General features: G+C 42.1%; 1 long non-coding RNA gene across 2 annotated transcripts in view; it reads right to left on the reverse strand.

The window, feature by feature from the left end:
- LOC141140763 (uncharacterized) overlaps positions 1–13,354 on the reverse strand; it is a 133,223-nt gene that overhangs the window by 110,403 nt on the left and 9,466 nt on the right. For both annotated transcript variants that reach the window (XR_012243996.1, XR_012243997.1), the window contains exon 2: positions 3,836–3,940. This is a non-coding gene — a long non-coding RNA (uncharacterized lncRNA). The remainder of the gene's footprint in view (positions 1–3,835; positions 3,941–13,354) is intronic.

Genomic DNA, 13,354 nt, shown 5'->3' on the forward strand with positions numbered 1-13,354 from the left:
TAGATAAAGTAATTTTTATCAGGGATTCAGTGAGACCGAAAAGTTAATTCAAGGGTTCCTCTGTGTTGAAAAGGTTGAGAAAGCCTGGTCTAATCATTGGCCTAAGGCCAAGGGTGAAAAGTCTAAATTCATATCCCGTGTGCTTGTTCTGGACATTTTCTTTTATCTAGTTAATCTTAGTTCCATTAGATCTGAGGAACCTGCTTTGATGGGGCGGTGAAATTTTTTCAACATTACAAAATAAATCCAGCTGAATGTTATCAGCTAATGCTAGCTAACTTATTAGGATGTAAAAGTGGTTGTACCCAATGAAGTGAACAGCCTCAGATAATACACAGATATTAAACAAATTCTCCTACATAAGTTTTACTTGTTTATCTGCAGTCTTCTACTCTCTACACCTCTTCAAAAGTTCAGATCGTGTTATATATCTTTTTTCATCTGTCAGAAGTACAGAGAAGAGGGCAGAGAAACTGCAGTTGTGAGAGCTGATTGGAGGAAAGGAACACATCAAGCTTCACACAGCAGAAGAATTGTGTTGTGAATAGCCAAGCTCCTTTCTGAGCTCTCCCCTCCCGACACAAATTTATCTTCTGTGTGGGGAAAACTTCTCAGAAGTGACTCATGCTGATAACAGAGGAATGAATCACCAGAGAGAAGCTCTGTAGCTTTGGAGAGAGATAAGTAAACACTGCAGATATATATGCTTTGCTCAGATTCCATGACTGAGGTTTACAACCACTTTAATCACTTCCGGACAGCCCACCACACATATACTGCGGCAGGGTGGCCCGGCTGCATGAAACGACGTACCTGTACGCCGTTTTGTGCATGAGATACTGTGGCCGCGTGTGCCCGCTGCACACTGGGGGAGTGCACGAGCGGGTCTGGCAGACTCGATGTCTGCCGGCAACCCGCGATCACTCCACAGAGAGGCAGAACGGGGATCTGCCTATGTAAACAAGGTAGATCCCCATTCTGACAGGGGACAACTCTGAGATCGGCTATTCCTAGTAAATAGGAACAGCGATCTCTGTGTTGTCCAGTGAGCCCACCCCCCACACAGTTAGAACGCACCTATGGAACACAGGTAACCCTTTGTTGGCCCCATGTGTTAATCTCTTCCCTGCCAGTGTATTTTAAACATTGATCAGTGCATTTTTTTAGCACTGATCACTGTATTGGTGTCACTGGTCCCCAAAAAGTGTCACTTAGGGTCAGATTTGTCCACCGCAATGTCGCACTCCCGCTAAAAATCGCAGATTGCCACAATTACCTGTAAAAACAATAAAAAACATTAAAATTCCGTAAATCTATCCCCAATTTTGTAGATGCTATAACTTTCGCGCAAACCAATCAATATACGCTTATTGGGATTTTTTTACCAAAAATATGTAGAAGAATACATATTGGCTTTGCTTGTTGGGAGTATTAAAAGAGGAAGGAGGGAGTAGATACACTAGGATGTTTCTGCAGGAAGCATTATTTCTAGCAAGAAAACAAATAGTAGAGAAATGGATTCAGCCAAACCCATTAAATCAATGGGTAAGAGCAGTAAATCAGACTTTACCGTATGAAAAGATATTGTATGAACAAAGGGGAAATGTGCAGAGATATGAAAATATATGGGCAAATTGGAATAGATCTTATTTAACATTGGATATAGGAATACCTGAAAATAGAATATAAGTGACAATAAGTGGATGAGAGAGAATGAAAGGAATTTGGAGAGAATGGCAGAAGAATTGGAAAAACATGGGGAATTATATAGTAATGAAATAACATGTAAAATTATGTAAATTAACATGTAAGAGAAATTTGTAATAAAGAGTATTAAAAAAAAAAAAAAAAGAATACATGTTGGCGAAACTGATGAATACATTTTTTTTGGATGTGTATTATAGCAGAAATTCGCCTTCGAGACAGCACATCACCAAACGACATAATTCCCACAAAACTTCTGAAAGAATGTTCCGACATCTTGGCCCCTACTATAACACACCTCATAAATCAGTCGTTCAAAGAAGGGATTGTGCCAACCACCCTCAAGCGAGGCATCGTCAAACCCCTGCTAAAGAAACCCAATCTCGACCCTAAGGACCCTAACTACCGCAGACCGATAACAAGCCTCAACACCATCTCCAAGATTATGGAGAAAGCAGTGGTACAACAGCTACAACGCCACCTGGACACCCACCAACTCCTGGACCCTCTGCAATCGGGATTCTGCCCAGGCCATGGCACAGAAAAAGCACTGCTCAAAATATGGGACGATGCCCTTGAAGCAGCAGATGACAGAGAATCATGTCTCCTGGTACTGTTAGACCTCAGTGCAGCATTTGATACAGTGGACCACAATACTCTACTTGTCCGCCTCAGAGAAGTAGCAGGAGCCATAGATTTTGGTCTAAAATGGTTTGCATCCTTTTTAGAGAATCGCTCTCAGACATTGAAACTAGGAGCATTCACCTCTGAAACCCACGCAATCTCCTGTGGAGTCCCTCAGGGTTCACCCTTGTGACCAGTGTTATTCAACATCTACATCCGCCCACTCCTCAAAATCATCAAAAAATCGGACCTCTGCTTCCACTCATACGCTGATGACACCCAACTCTACTTTCGCATCACGGGACAAAAAGACCACCATCAGCAATTAGAGAAATGCCTCACTTTGATAGATGACTGGATGACCATTAACTCCCTCAAACTCCACGGTTCAAAAACAGAACTTCTTCTCCTACACGCTAACCAAAATTCCAAAACCAAAACTCCATGGACACCTCCCACCATCTTTGGACAGACCGTCTCTCCAAGCACCAAAGCCAAGAGTCTCTGAGTTATCTTTGACTCAGAAATGACAATGGATGCACAAATAGGATCAGTAGTTAGCGGATCTCACCATCTCCTCTGCCTGCTACGTAGACTCATCCCCTTCATCTCAGAAGAGGACAAAGCAGCAGTAGTTGGAACAATCATCAATTCACGACTCGACTGCGCAAACTCGCTCTACATAGGATTACCCCAATATCAGCTTGCGTGCCTATAGGTCATCCAAAACGCGGCGGCAAGACTGCTAACAGGAAAAAACCCTGGGAGCCCATTTCCCCATCCCTGAGTTGCCTACATTGGCTAACCGTAAAGAATCGGATCACATTCAAGACCCTCTGCCTCACCCTCAAATGCATACAAGGAAACACTCCTCAATACCTTTGAGATAAAATAAAACACTACACACCCAATCGCAATCTTCGATCATCTAAACAAAACCTCCTTCTCATTCCCAAATTCCGCTACAAAGCAAAGGTACAACGAAGGTTCACAGTCCAAGAAACTCGGCTATGGAACGCTCTTCAGACTCACATCCGCATGGAAGAAAACCATCTGACCTTCAGGAAAAAACTCAAGACCTTCCTCTTCTAAGAAGCTGACAACACAAATCGCATTCAGCGCCTTGAGGCGATTCAGTTCGCATTTGCAGCGCTTTACAAATTATTCATTCATTCATTCATTCAGAAAGTAGAAAAATGAGTTTTCTTTTTTCAAAATTGTCGCTCATTTTTTGTTTATAGCGCAAAAAATAAAAAACCTAGAGGGGATAAAATACCACCAAAAGAAAGGTTTATTTGTGGGAAAAAAGGACATACATTTTGTTTGGGAACAACGTCGCACGACCGCGCTATTGCCAGGTAAAGCGATGCAGTGCCGTATTGCGAACAATGGCCTGGTCCTTAGGGGATAAATCCTTCCAGGGCTGAAGTGGTTAAATAAGGACTGGGATGACACATCTTGTACCGTAAACCTAAAAGTAAAAAAAAAGTATTATGTTGCAGCTTACCAGATCTTTGACGTGGTGGCTGCATTTGTAAGAACATTTTCATGAAGTACAGAAAGTAACTGTCGATGATGACAGAAATGCATTGTCTTTGTCACTTCCTATAAGCTGAAAAAAAAAAGACAAACATTCTTATGTTTAGTGTGTAAACTACCAGCCCTGCATGTAATTGAGATGAACAAAGGTAGGTATGTTGGAAGTCTAGCCTGCATGCCAACTATTATTATTATTATACAGGTTTTATATAGCGCCAACAGTTAACAGTTACATCGCTTAACAAAATAAAGGCAGACATTACAGTTACATTACAATTTGGTACAAGAGGAATCAGAGGGCCCTGCTCATTAGAGCTTACAATCTAAAAAGGAAGGGTCAATTGATACAAAAGGTAATAGCTGTGGGGATTGAGCTGATGGAAGAAGTAAAACAGTGTTAGTTAGAAGCAGGATAAGCTTCTTTAAAGAGAAGGGTTTTCAGGGATCATCTAAAGATGGATAGATTAGGGGACAGTCAGACAGATTGGGGTAGGGAGTTCCAAAGGATGGGAGAAACTCTGGAGAAATCCTGGAGGCGAGCATTGGAGGAGGCGACAAGGGAACTAGAGAGCAGGAGGTCTTGAGAGGGCCGAAGAGAGCGGCTTGGTTGGTATTTTGGGACTAGGTTAGTGATGTAGCTGGGGGCAGAGTTATGGATGGCTTTGTAAATTATTGTTAGTACTTTGAATTTTATTCGTTGGATGAGTGGAAGCCAGTGGAGGGATTGGCAGAGAGGGGTGGAGGACACTGAATGGTTGGTAAGGGGGACGAGTCTTGCAGCGGCATTCATTATGGACTGAAGGGGGGAGAGTCTATGTAAAGGTAATCCAATGAGGAGGGAGTTGCAGTAGTCAAGGCGAGAGATAACCAGGGAGTGAATTAGAAGCTTGGTGGTGTCATTCGTTAAAAAGGGGCATATTCTGGAAATGTTGAGGAGGCTAAGGTGGCATGATTTGGACAGGGATTGTATGTGGGCCTGAAAGGACAGTTCAGAGTCTAAGGTTACCCCTAGCACCCTGGCATGTGGTGACGGACTGATAGATGTGCCATTGATCTTGACTGAGAAGTCGGGGGAAGGGGCACATGGGGGAGGAAATATTAAGAGCTCAGTTTTAGATAGATTCAGTTTGAGGAAGTGGTTTGACATCCAGGCTGATATGTCTGTTAGTAAATCAGTGATGCGTGAGGAGATTGATGGGGTGAGCTGAGGTGCAGAGAGATAGATTTGGGTGTCTCATTAGCATATAAATGGTAGTGGAAGCCATGGGAGGCTTTCAGCTGACCCAGGGGGGATGTGTAGATTGAGAATAGTAGAGGTCCAAGGACAGAACCTTGGGGGACCCCAACGGTAAGAGGAGTTGGAGGCTTTTGGAGTTGTAAGTGACACTGAAGGTGCGATGAGATATTCGAACCAACGGAGAGTGCAGCCATGGAGACCAAGCAAATTGAGTTTTTTGAGGAGGGGTGGTCAACTGTATCAAAGGCAGCGGAAAAGTCCAAGAGTAATAGCGCGTACACATGGTCTGAATTTCCGACAACAAATGTTCAATGTGAGCTTGTTGTTGGAAATTCCGACCGTGTGTAGGCTCCATCGGACATTTGTTGTGGGAAATTCCAACCGTGTGTAGGCTCCATCAGACATTTGTTGTCGGAATTTCCGACAACAAAAATTTGAGAGCTGGTTTTCAAAATTTCTGACAACAAAATCCATTGTCGGAAATTCCGATCGTGTGTACAAAATTCCAACGCACAAAATTCCACGCATGCTCGGAATCAAGCAGAAGAGCCGCACTGGCTATTGAACTTCATTTTTGTCGGCTCGTTGTACGTGTTGTATGTCACCGCATTCTTGACGTTCGGAATTTCCGACAACATTTGTGCACCATGTGTATGCAAGAGGAGTTTGAGCCAACACTGTCGGAAATAAATCCAGGATTTTGTTGTCGGAATGTCCGATCATGTGTACGCAGCATAATGCCCTGTACACACGATAGGATTTTTCGATGGAAAATGTGTGATAAGACCTCGTTGTCGGAAATTCCGACCATGTGTAGGCTCCATCACACATTTTCCATAGGAATTTCCGACACACAAAGTTTGAGAGCTTGCTATAAAATTTTCCGACAACAAAATCCGTTGTCGGAAATTCTGATCATGTGTACACAAATCAGACGCACAAAGTGCCACGCATGCTCAGAATAAATTAAGAGACGAAAGCTATTGGCTACTGCCCCGTTTATAGTCCCAACGTATGTGTTTTACGTCACAACGTTCAGAACGATCGGATTTTCCGACAACTTTGTCCGACCGTGTGTATGCAAGACAAGTTTGAGCCAACATCCGTCGGAAAAAATCCATGGATTTTGTTGTCGGAATGTCCGATCAATGTCCGACCGTGTGTACAGGGCATAAGAGTACGAAATAATGACCGTTGGTTTTGGCTGTTAGTAAGTCGTTTGTGAGTTTTAGGAGGGCAGTTTCTGTGGAGTGCTGTGGGTGAAATCCAGACTGAAGGGGATCAAGAAGGTTATTCTCAATGAGGTGGTCGCTCAGTCGGTTGTAGACTAAACGTTCAAGGAGTTTGGAGGCAAAAGGGAGTAAAGAGAGGGGTCTCAGGTTGATAAGATTGGGCTCCCTCCATAGATACAATGAAGAAATGAGTGTGGCAGGAAGGAATCGTGTTTTTTGCCAGATCACCAAATTAATATAAAGAGAAAGAAACCTAGTGCAGCTACAACTTCTAAGGACTGGTTTCTGGGTTTTGATATGCTTTAAAAAAAAGTCAGCAATTGCGGTTCAATATTACTGTAGTTGAAAGCTGCTCATAAAATTTTTGCTAGCTGGTCTTTAACTAGATAAGGGAATAATCATATGCTTTCTTCTTGCATGAAAGTGCATATCTATGCACTAAAATTCTCACAAGAAAGGTTTGGTACTGGGGTGTCTGACAAGCCAGAAAAAACCCCAAACCACAGAATCCCCATTTCTAAAGAACAGTCAAGATCATCATAGAGAACATCATCTGAGATTTTGCAAACTATACTGAACTGGGCAATGAGTACCTAATGTATAAGTCTACTTACTGGTGTTTGTTTTGGATCAAAAACTAGTGTAATGTGATCTAGTGTAATGGTCTGTTGCTCACTACTCTGCCAAATAAAGAAGACTGTGAAAAGATAAATTTCAAAGCACAGACAGAGTGAGAGTGAGCAAAGATGATTAGTACATGCACTGAAAATGGCACTGGTAATTATTTACTATCTGCAAGATGTATTAATTTGATGACAAACACTCTGTTGAATATAATTAAAATTTACTTCAAGTTTATAGCATATGCCTCTCAAGCCCTAATGCAGATTTTGTACCTAGGTCTTCAGCTTCAATCGCTCTTCTCAAAAGCAACCCCTAAAACACACTTCACCTTTCCTACATAAACTTATCTTGCTTGTGCTACCTGTTCTCCTCCACCTTCAGTTGACACCTGGTACTTTATATCTGAAATTAGATTAGTTTATGTGTAGAGAAATAGGGCAACTGAAACTCTTTTGGTGGAAGACATAGAAGTGTAGGTTCCATTTGGTCGCAGAATGGACCCAACTCCATAGTCATGGCATTTATCTAAAATGGTCTACCATCTGTGGATGAACTACTTTGTGGATCATAGACCTAAAAATCTTATAGGTCTATGATACACATAATGCAGTAATCCATTATACTTTTTTGTTTAAAAGGGAACTGATCTGCAAAGGTCAGTCACTAAGAACCAACAAGTTAAATTAGACCAATTGAAAAAAGACAGAAACAAAAAGAAAATTGAATAGGCTTTGAGAAGCAGATAGTGGAGATGACTCATTTAACATACACTCCATGGTAGGTGTCATGTTTCCTTTGGCGTTAATGAAGATTAATAAAGGTTGACAACCTGTTCATTTATAATGGCAGTATATGCTGCTGGGGCAGTGACTGCTAATTGTTACTCTAATTTCCTGAAAGCCAAAAGAAACTGGAGCTATGAGCAAGGGAACTAATGTCTAGCTCCATGGGAACACTCGAATGATCAAGTTGAAGCACAGGACGTGATGCTAGAGAGAGGATAGCTACTTTAAGCTTCTGAACAACACTTGCTGCTCTTGACACAGAATGATGGTTTTGCGTGTTAAGTGCCACATTGTTTCAAATCCAGGAGGATTATGTGTCATTTTGAAATTATTCCGCCAAACATGAATGATTTGATACAAGCTGTTCTTGTTTTTCTGCTTGATTAAAGAATAATTTAAGAACGGAGAAGTAAATGTCATTAGACCTTTTTAATATCTTGGATAACTTGTAAACCATAGTTATGGTTTTACATAATGATAACTGGCACAAAATGTATGTATCTTTATTGTTAAAACATGTTCTTTTATTTTTTTTTAAAGACTGGGGAAGGGTTAGACCTCCTGTTAAGTGTTTTTTTGTCAAATTATTTTTATTATTGGTTTTATAATGTTACAAACAACAGTAAACATAGTACATACAATGAGACCCCTTGCCAAGTGTTTATGCTGCCTTTGCCCCCAGTTGGGAGATTCACCCTTCTATTTGTCCTGGTGACTAGGGATGAGCTTCGAGTTCGAGTCAAACTCATGTTCGACTCAAACATCGGCTGTTCACCAGTTCGCCGAACAGCAGACAATTTGGGGTGTTCGCGGCAAATTCGAAAGCCGCGGAACACCTTTTAAAAGTCTATGGGAGAAATCAAAAGTGCTAATTCTAAAGGGTTATATGCATGGTATTGTCATAAAAAGTGTTTGTGGACCTGGGTCCTGCCTCAGGGGACATGGATCAAAGTTTTAAAAATGGCTGTTTTTTCAGGACCACTGATTTTAATAATGCTTAACGTGAAACAATAAAAGTGTAATATTCCTTTAAATTTCATACCTGGGGGTGTCTATAGTATGCCTGTAAAGGGACACATGTTTCCCATGTTTAGAACAGTCTGACAGCAAAATGACATTCCAAAGGAAAAAAGTCATTTAAAACTACTCGCAGCTAATAATGAATTGTCGGTCTGACAATACACATAAAAATTCATTGATAAAAATGGCATGGGATTTCCCCACAGGGGAACCCCGAACCAAAATTTAAAAAAAAATGGTGTGGGGGCCCCCCTCAAAATCCATACCAGACCCTTCAGGTCTGGTATGGATTTTAAGGGGAACCCCACGCCAAAATTAAAAAAAAATGGTGTGACGTCCCCCCAAAAATCCATACCAGACCCTTATCTGAGCACGGAACCTGGCAGGCCACAGGAAAAGAGGGAGGGACTAGAGAGAGCGCCCCCTCTCCTGAACTGTACCAGGCCACATGCCCTCAACATTGAGAGGGTGCTTTGGGGTCCCCCCAAAGCACCTTGTCCCCATGTTGATGGGGACAAGGGCCTCATCCCCACAACCCTTGCCCAGTGGTTGTGGGGGTCTGTGGGCAGGGGGCTTATCGCAATCTGGAAGCCCCCTTTAACAAGGGGACCCCCAGATCCCGGGACCCCCCTGTGTGAAATGGTAAGGGGGTACAAAAGTACCCCTACCATTTCACAAAAAAGTGTCAAAAATGTTAAAAATTACAAGAGACAGTTTTTGACAATTCCTTTATTTAAAGTCTTCTTTTTTCCCATCTTCTTTCTTCTATCTTCCTTCGGTTTCTTCCTCCATCTTCTTCTTCGTCTTGCTCAGGTGTTCTCGTCCGGCATCTTCCTCCACGGAGTCTTCTTCCCTTCTTCGTTCTCAGTCCGCTCCGCATCCATGATGGGAGGCTCCCACTGTGTGATGCTTCTCGTCTTCTGACACTTCTTAAATAACGGAGGGCGGGGCCACCCGCTGAACCCGCCCCCTCTGACGCATGGGGACTTGACGGGAACTTCCCTGTGGGTTTCCCCCTGACGTCAGAGGGGCCGGGGTCACACGTTACAGCCTCAAAAAGGAGTTGGTGAGTGGGCCACCTGCCCATCTGTATCAGTAATAACAGACAGACCACTGAAGGCAGGATACCGTTAACATTTCCCTCATACCTATTCAGATGCCTATTCACGTTACTGCAATCTCAGGGTACAGTTATACTATGGTTTTGAACCCCTTGGATCACAAATGTTCTGCCTTGCTTTTTTAAAACTGCATCTCTCACTGCCTGCAGAGTATAAAGACTTCTAACAAAATAAAGTGAGTGCTCGGACATAAGTAGCACAAAGGTGGCTGTATAGACTACCTTTAAATAAATAAATGCAAACAGTGCAGTGCTTACATATATACAAATAATAAAAGAAAAATAAATAAAGGAATAGTCAAAAACTGTCTCTTGTCATTTTTAACATTTTTGACACTTTTTTTGTGAAATGGTAGGGGTACTTTTGTACCCTCTTACCATTTCACACGGGGGGGGGCGGGATCTGGGGTTCCCCTTGTTAAAGTGGGCGTCCAGATTCCGATAAGCCCCCGCCCGCAGACCCCTACAACCACCGGGCAAGGGTTGTGGGGATGAGGCCCTTGTCCCCATCAACATGGGGACAAGGTGCTTTTGGGGGGGACCCCAAAGCACCCTCCCAATGTTGAGGGCATGTGGCTTGGTACGGTTCAGGAGGGGGGGGCTCTCTCGTCCCCCCTCTTTTCCTGCTGCCTGCCAGGTTGCGTGCTCGGATAAGGTATGGTATGGATTTTTGGGGGGACCTCACGCCATTTTTTAAAAAATTTTGGCACGGGGTTCCCCATAAAATCTATACCAGACCTGAAGGGTCTGGTATGGATTTTGAGGGGGAACCCACGCCATTCTTTTTTTTTTAATTTTGGTTCGGGGTTCCCCTGTGGGGAAATCCCATGCCCTTTTTATCAATGAACTTTTATGTGTATTGTCGGACCGACAATTCATTAATAGCCGCGAGTACTTTAAAATGACTTTTTTCCTTTGAAATGTCATTTTGCTGTCAAACTGTTCTAAACACGGGAAACATGCGCCCCTTTACAGGAATACTATAGACACCCCCAGGTATGAAATTTAAAGGAATATTACACTTTTATTGTTTCACTTTAAGCATTATTAAAATCACTGCTCCTGAAAAAACATTTGTTTTTAAAACTTTTTTTTGCATTGATCCATGTCCCCTGGGGCAGGACCAAGGTCCCCAAACACTTTTTATGACAATAACTTGCATATAAGCCTTTAAAATTAGCACTTTTGATTATTCATGTTCGAGTCCCATAGACTTTAACGGTGTTCGCACAAATTTTTTGCCTGTTTGCATGTTCTGGTGCAAACCGAACAGGGGGGTGTTCGGCTCATCCCTACTGGTGACCATTGTCATTGAAACAGAATGAGAACGGAAATCCAAAATGTTCAATTTTTTTTTCCGTAACAAGCTAGGGTAAGCCTTCCAATAGGGACACCTGTTAAAAAAAAAAGCATTTTCCACATTTTGGGGAATTTTTCTCTCACTTTTTTTTTGCATCTCTGGGACTGGAAGTGAAGAGAAATCTCCCATACAGGACACAAAAAAAATTGTCTATATATACGCACGTTAATAAGCAAAACAATGAAATCAGTGATTGAGCATGTAATGCTATCTAAAGAACATTAAAACTGTACTAAAATCATAAATATATTTAATGCAAGCCTGATTCTATTTTTTTGCAATTCAGATTAGACATATTATGAAAAATGTATTAGCGCTGGTTATCTTTGAAAGTAATCTGCATATAAAACAGCAGATAAATCAGCAGATTTAAAATCAGCAGAATCAGAGACAAGCAATTGAATGTGTTTGCACATTTCAGTTTTAATGAATGAGCTGAGTTTGACCTGGCCTTCTTAGAATTTCTATTGCTCAATAAGGCCACTTATAAAAAAAAAAATAATAAAAAAAGGGACTCTAAAGTTGAGCGTGTGGCTAGGCTTGGCTTGGCTTATGCAACAATTTGCAAATTCAGTAATACAATATTACAATTCTACATGTTTTGAAAAGGAACATTTCTTTATTTTTTTTCTTATTTTCTACAGCTAATGCCTGTTGTCTGACCACACTGTTCTCCAGCTTCTAAGTGTGCACAATATAATTTACCAAGCCCTACAAGTTGTTTACAGTTTTTTAAAAGTACATCTAAACCCAACTGCTAAATTATCATATATGCTTTAATTTATTTGTTTAATTTGTTTTTAATATTTTTAATTCAGCAGCTTACATTAAAACAATGCCCAGTGATTATTCCATGAATGTCCCTTTCAGGCACTTCCTGTTATAAAGTGACAAACTATTCTAATCCCAGTTGTGTACCCCGTCACATGAATCTCTGGTTGCTGATGCCAACACAGATTGCACAGACAAAGTCCACTATTGTCACTATTAGGGATGAGCTTCGTGTTCGAGTCGAACCCATGTTCGACTCGAACATCGGCTGTTCGCCCGTTCGCCGAATTGCGAACGATATGGGCCGTTCGCGCCAAATTCGTGTGGCGCGTCACGGCCCATAATTCACTGCGGCATGGCAGTGCATTGCTTGCTGATGATTGGCCAAGCATGCACTATGACCCGCATGCTTGGCCAATCACAGCGCCGCCTGAACAGAGAGCCATAATTGGCCAAAGCCAAGGAGGCTTTGGCCAATTACGGCTCAGGGGATTTAGTACACGCCCCACACTATATAAGGCCGCCTGCACGGCGGCCCTGTGTAGTGTGTGTTCCGGCGTTCATTGAGAGAGAGAGAGAGAGAGACAGACAGTGTCATTTGATTTGAGTTAGATAGATTAGGCAGAACAGTCAGTCAGTTAGCTGCACTGACAGTGTATTGTGTATATATATGCATCCCAGGTGTTGCATATATATATATACACTGTATTCAGTTTAGCTAGATCCGTTCCTGTTATCTTCTAGACTATTTACATTTAGTGCAGTGCGTCCTGCTCACAGTGTTCATCTAGATCCGTTCCTGTTATCTTCCTACTGACAGGCAGGCTTGTCTGGTTACAGTATATAAAGCTACCTGAAGAAAATTACTGGTGTTCTATTTGATCCTATTCGTACCACGGTCAGGCAGCTAGACTATTTACATTTAGTACAGTGCGTCCTGCTCACAGTGTTCAGCTAGATCCGTTCCTGTTATCTTCCTACTGACAGGCAGGCTTGTCTGGTTACAGTATATAAAGCTACCTGAAGAAAATTACTGGGGTTCTATTTGATCCTATTAGTACCACGGTCAGGCAGCTAGACTATTTACATTTAGTACAGTGCGTCCTGCTCACAGTGTTCAGCTAGATCCGTTCCTGTTATCTTCCTACTGACAGGCAGGCTTGTCTGGTTACAGTATATAAAGCTACCTGAAGAAAATTACTGGGGTTCTATTTGATCCTATTAGTACCACGGTCAGGCAGCTAGACTATTTACATTTAGTATAGTGCGTCCTGCTCACAGTGTTCAGCTAGATCCGTTCCTGTTATCTTCCTACTGACAGGCAGGCTTGTCTGGTTA

The sequence above is a fragment of the Aquarana catesbeiana genome, linkage group LG04 (genome assembly GCF_042186555.1).
Source record: "Aquarana catesbeiana isolate 2022-GZ linkage group LG04, ASM4218655v1, whole genome shotgun sequence".
Classification (NCBI taxonomy): domain Eukaryota; kingdom Metazoa; phylum Chordata; class Amphibia; order Anura; family Ranidae; genus Aquarana; species Aquarana catesbeiana.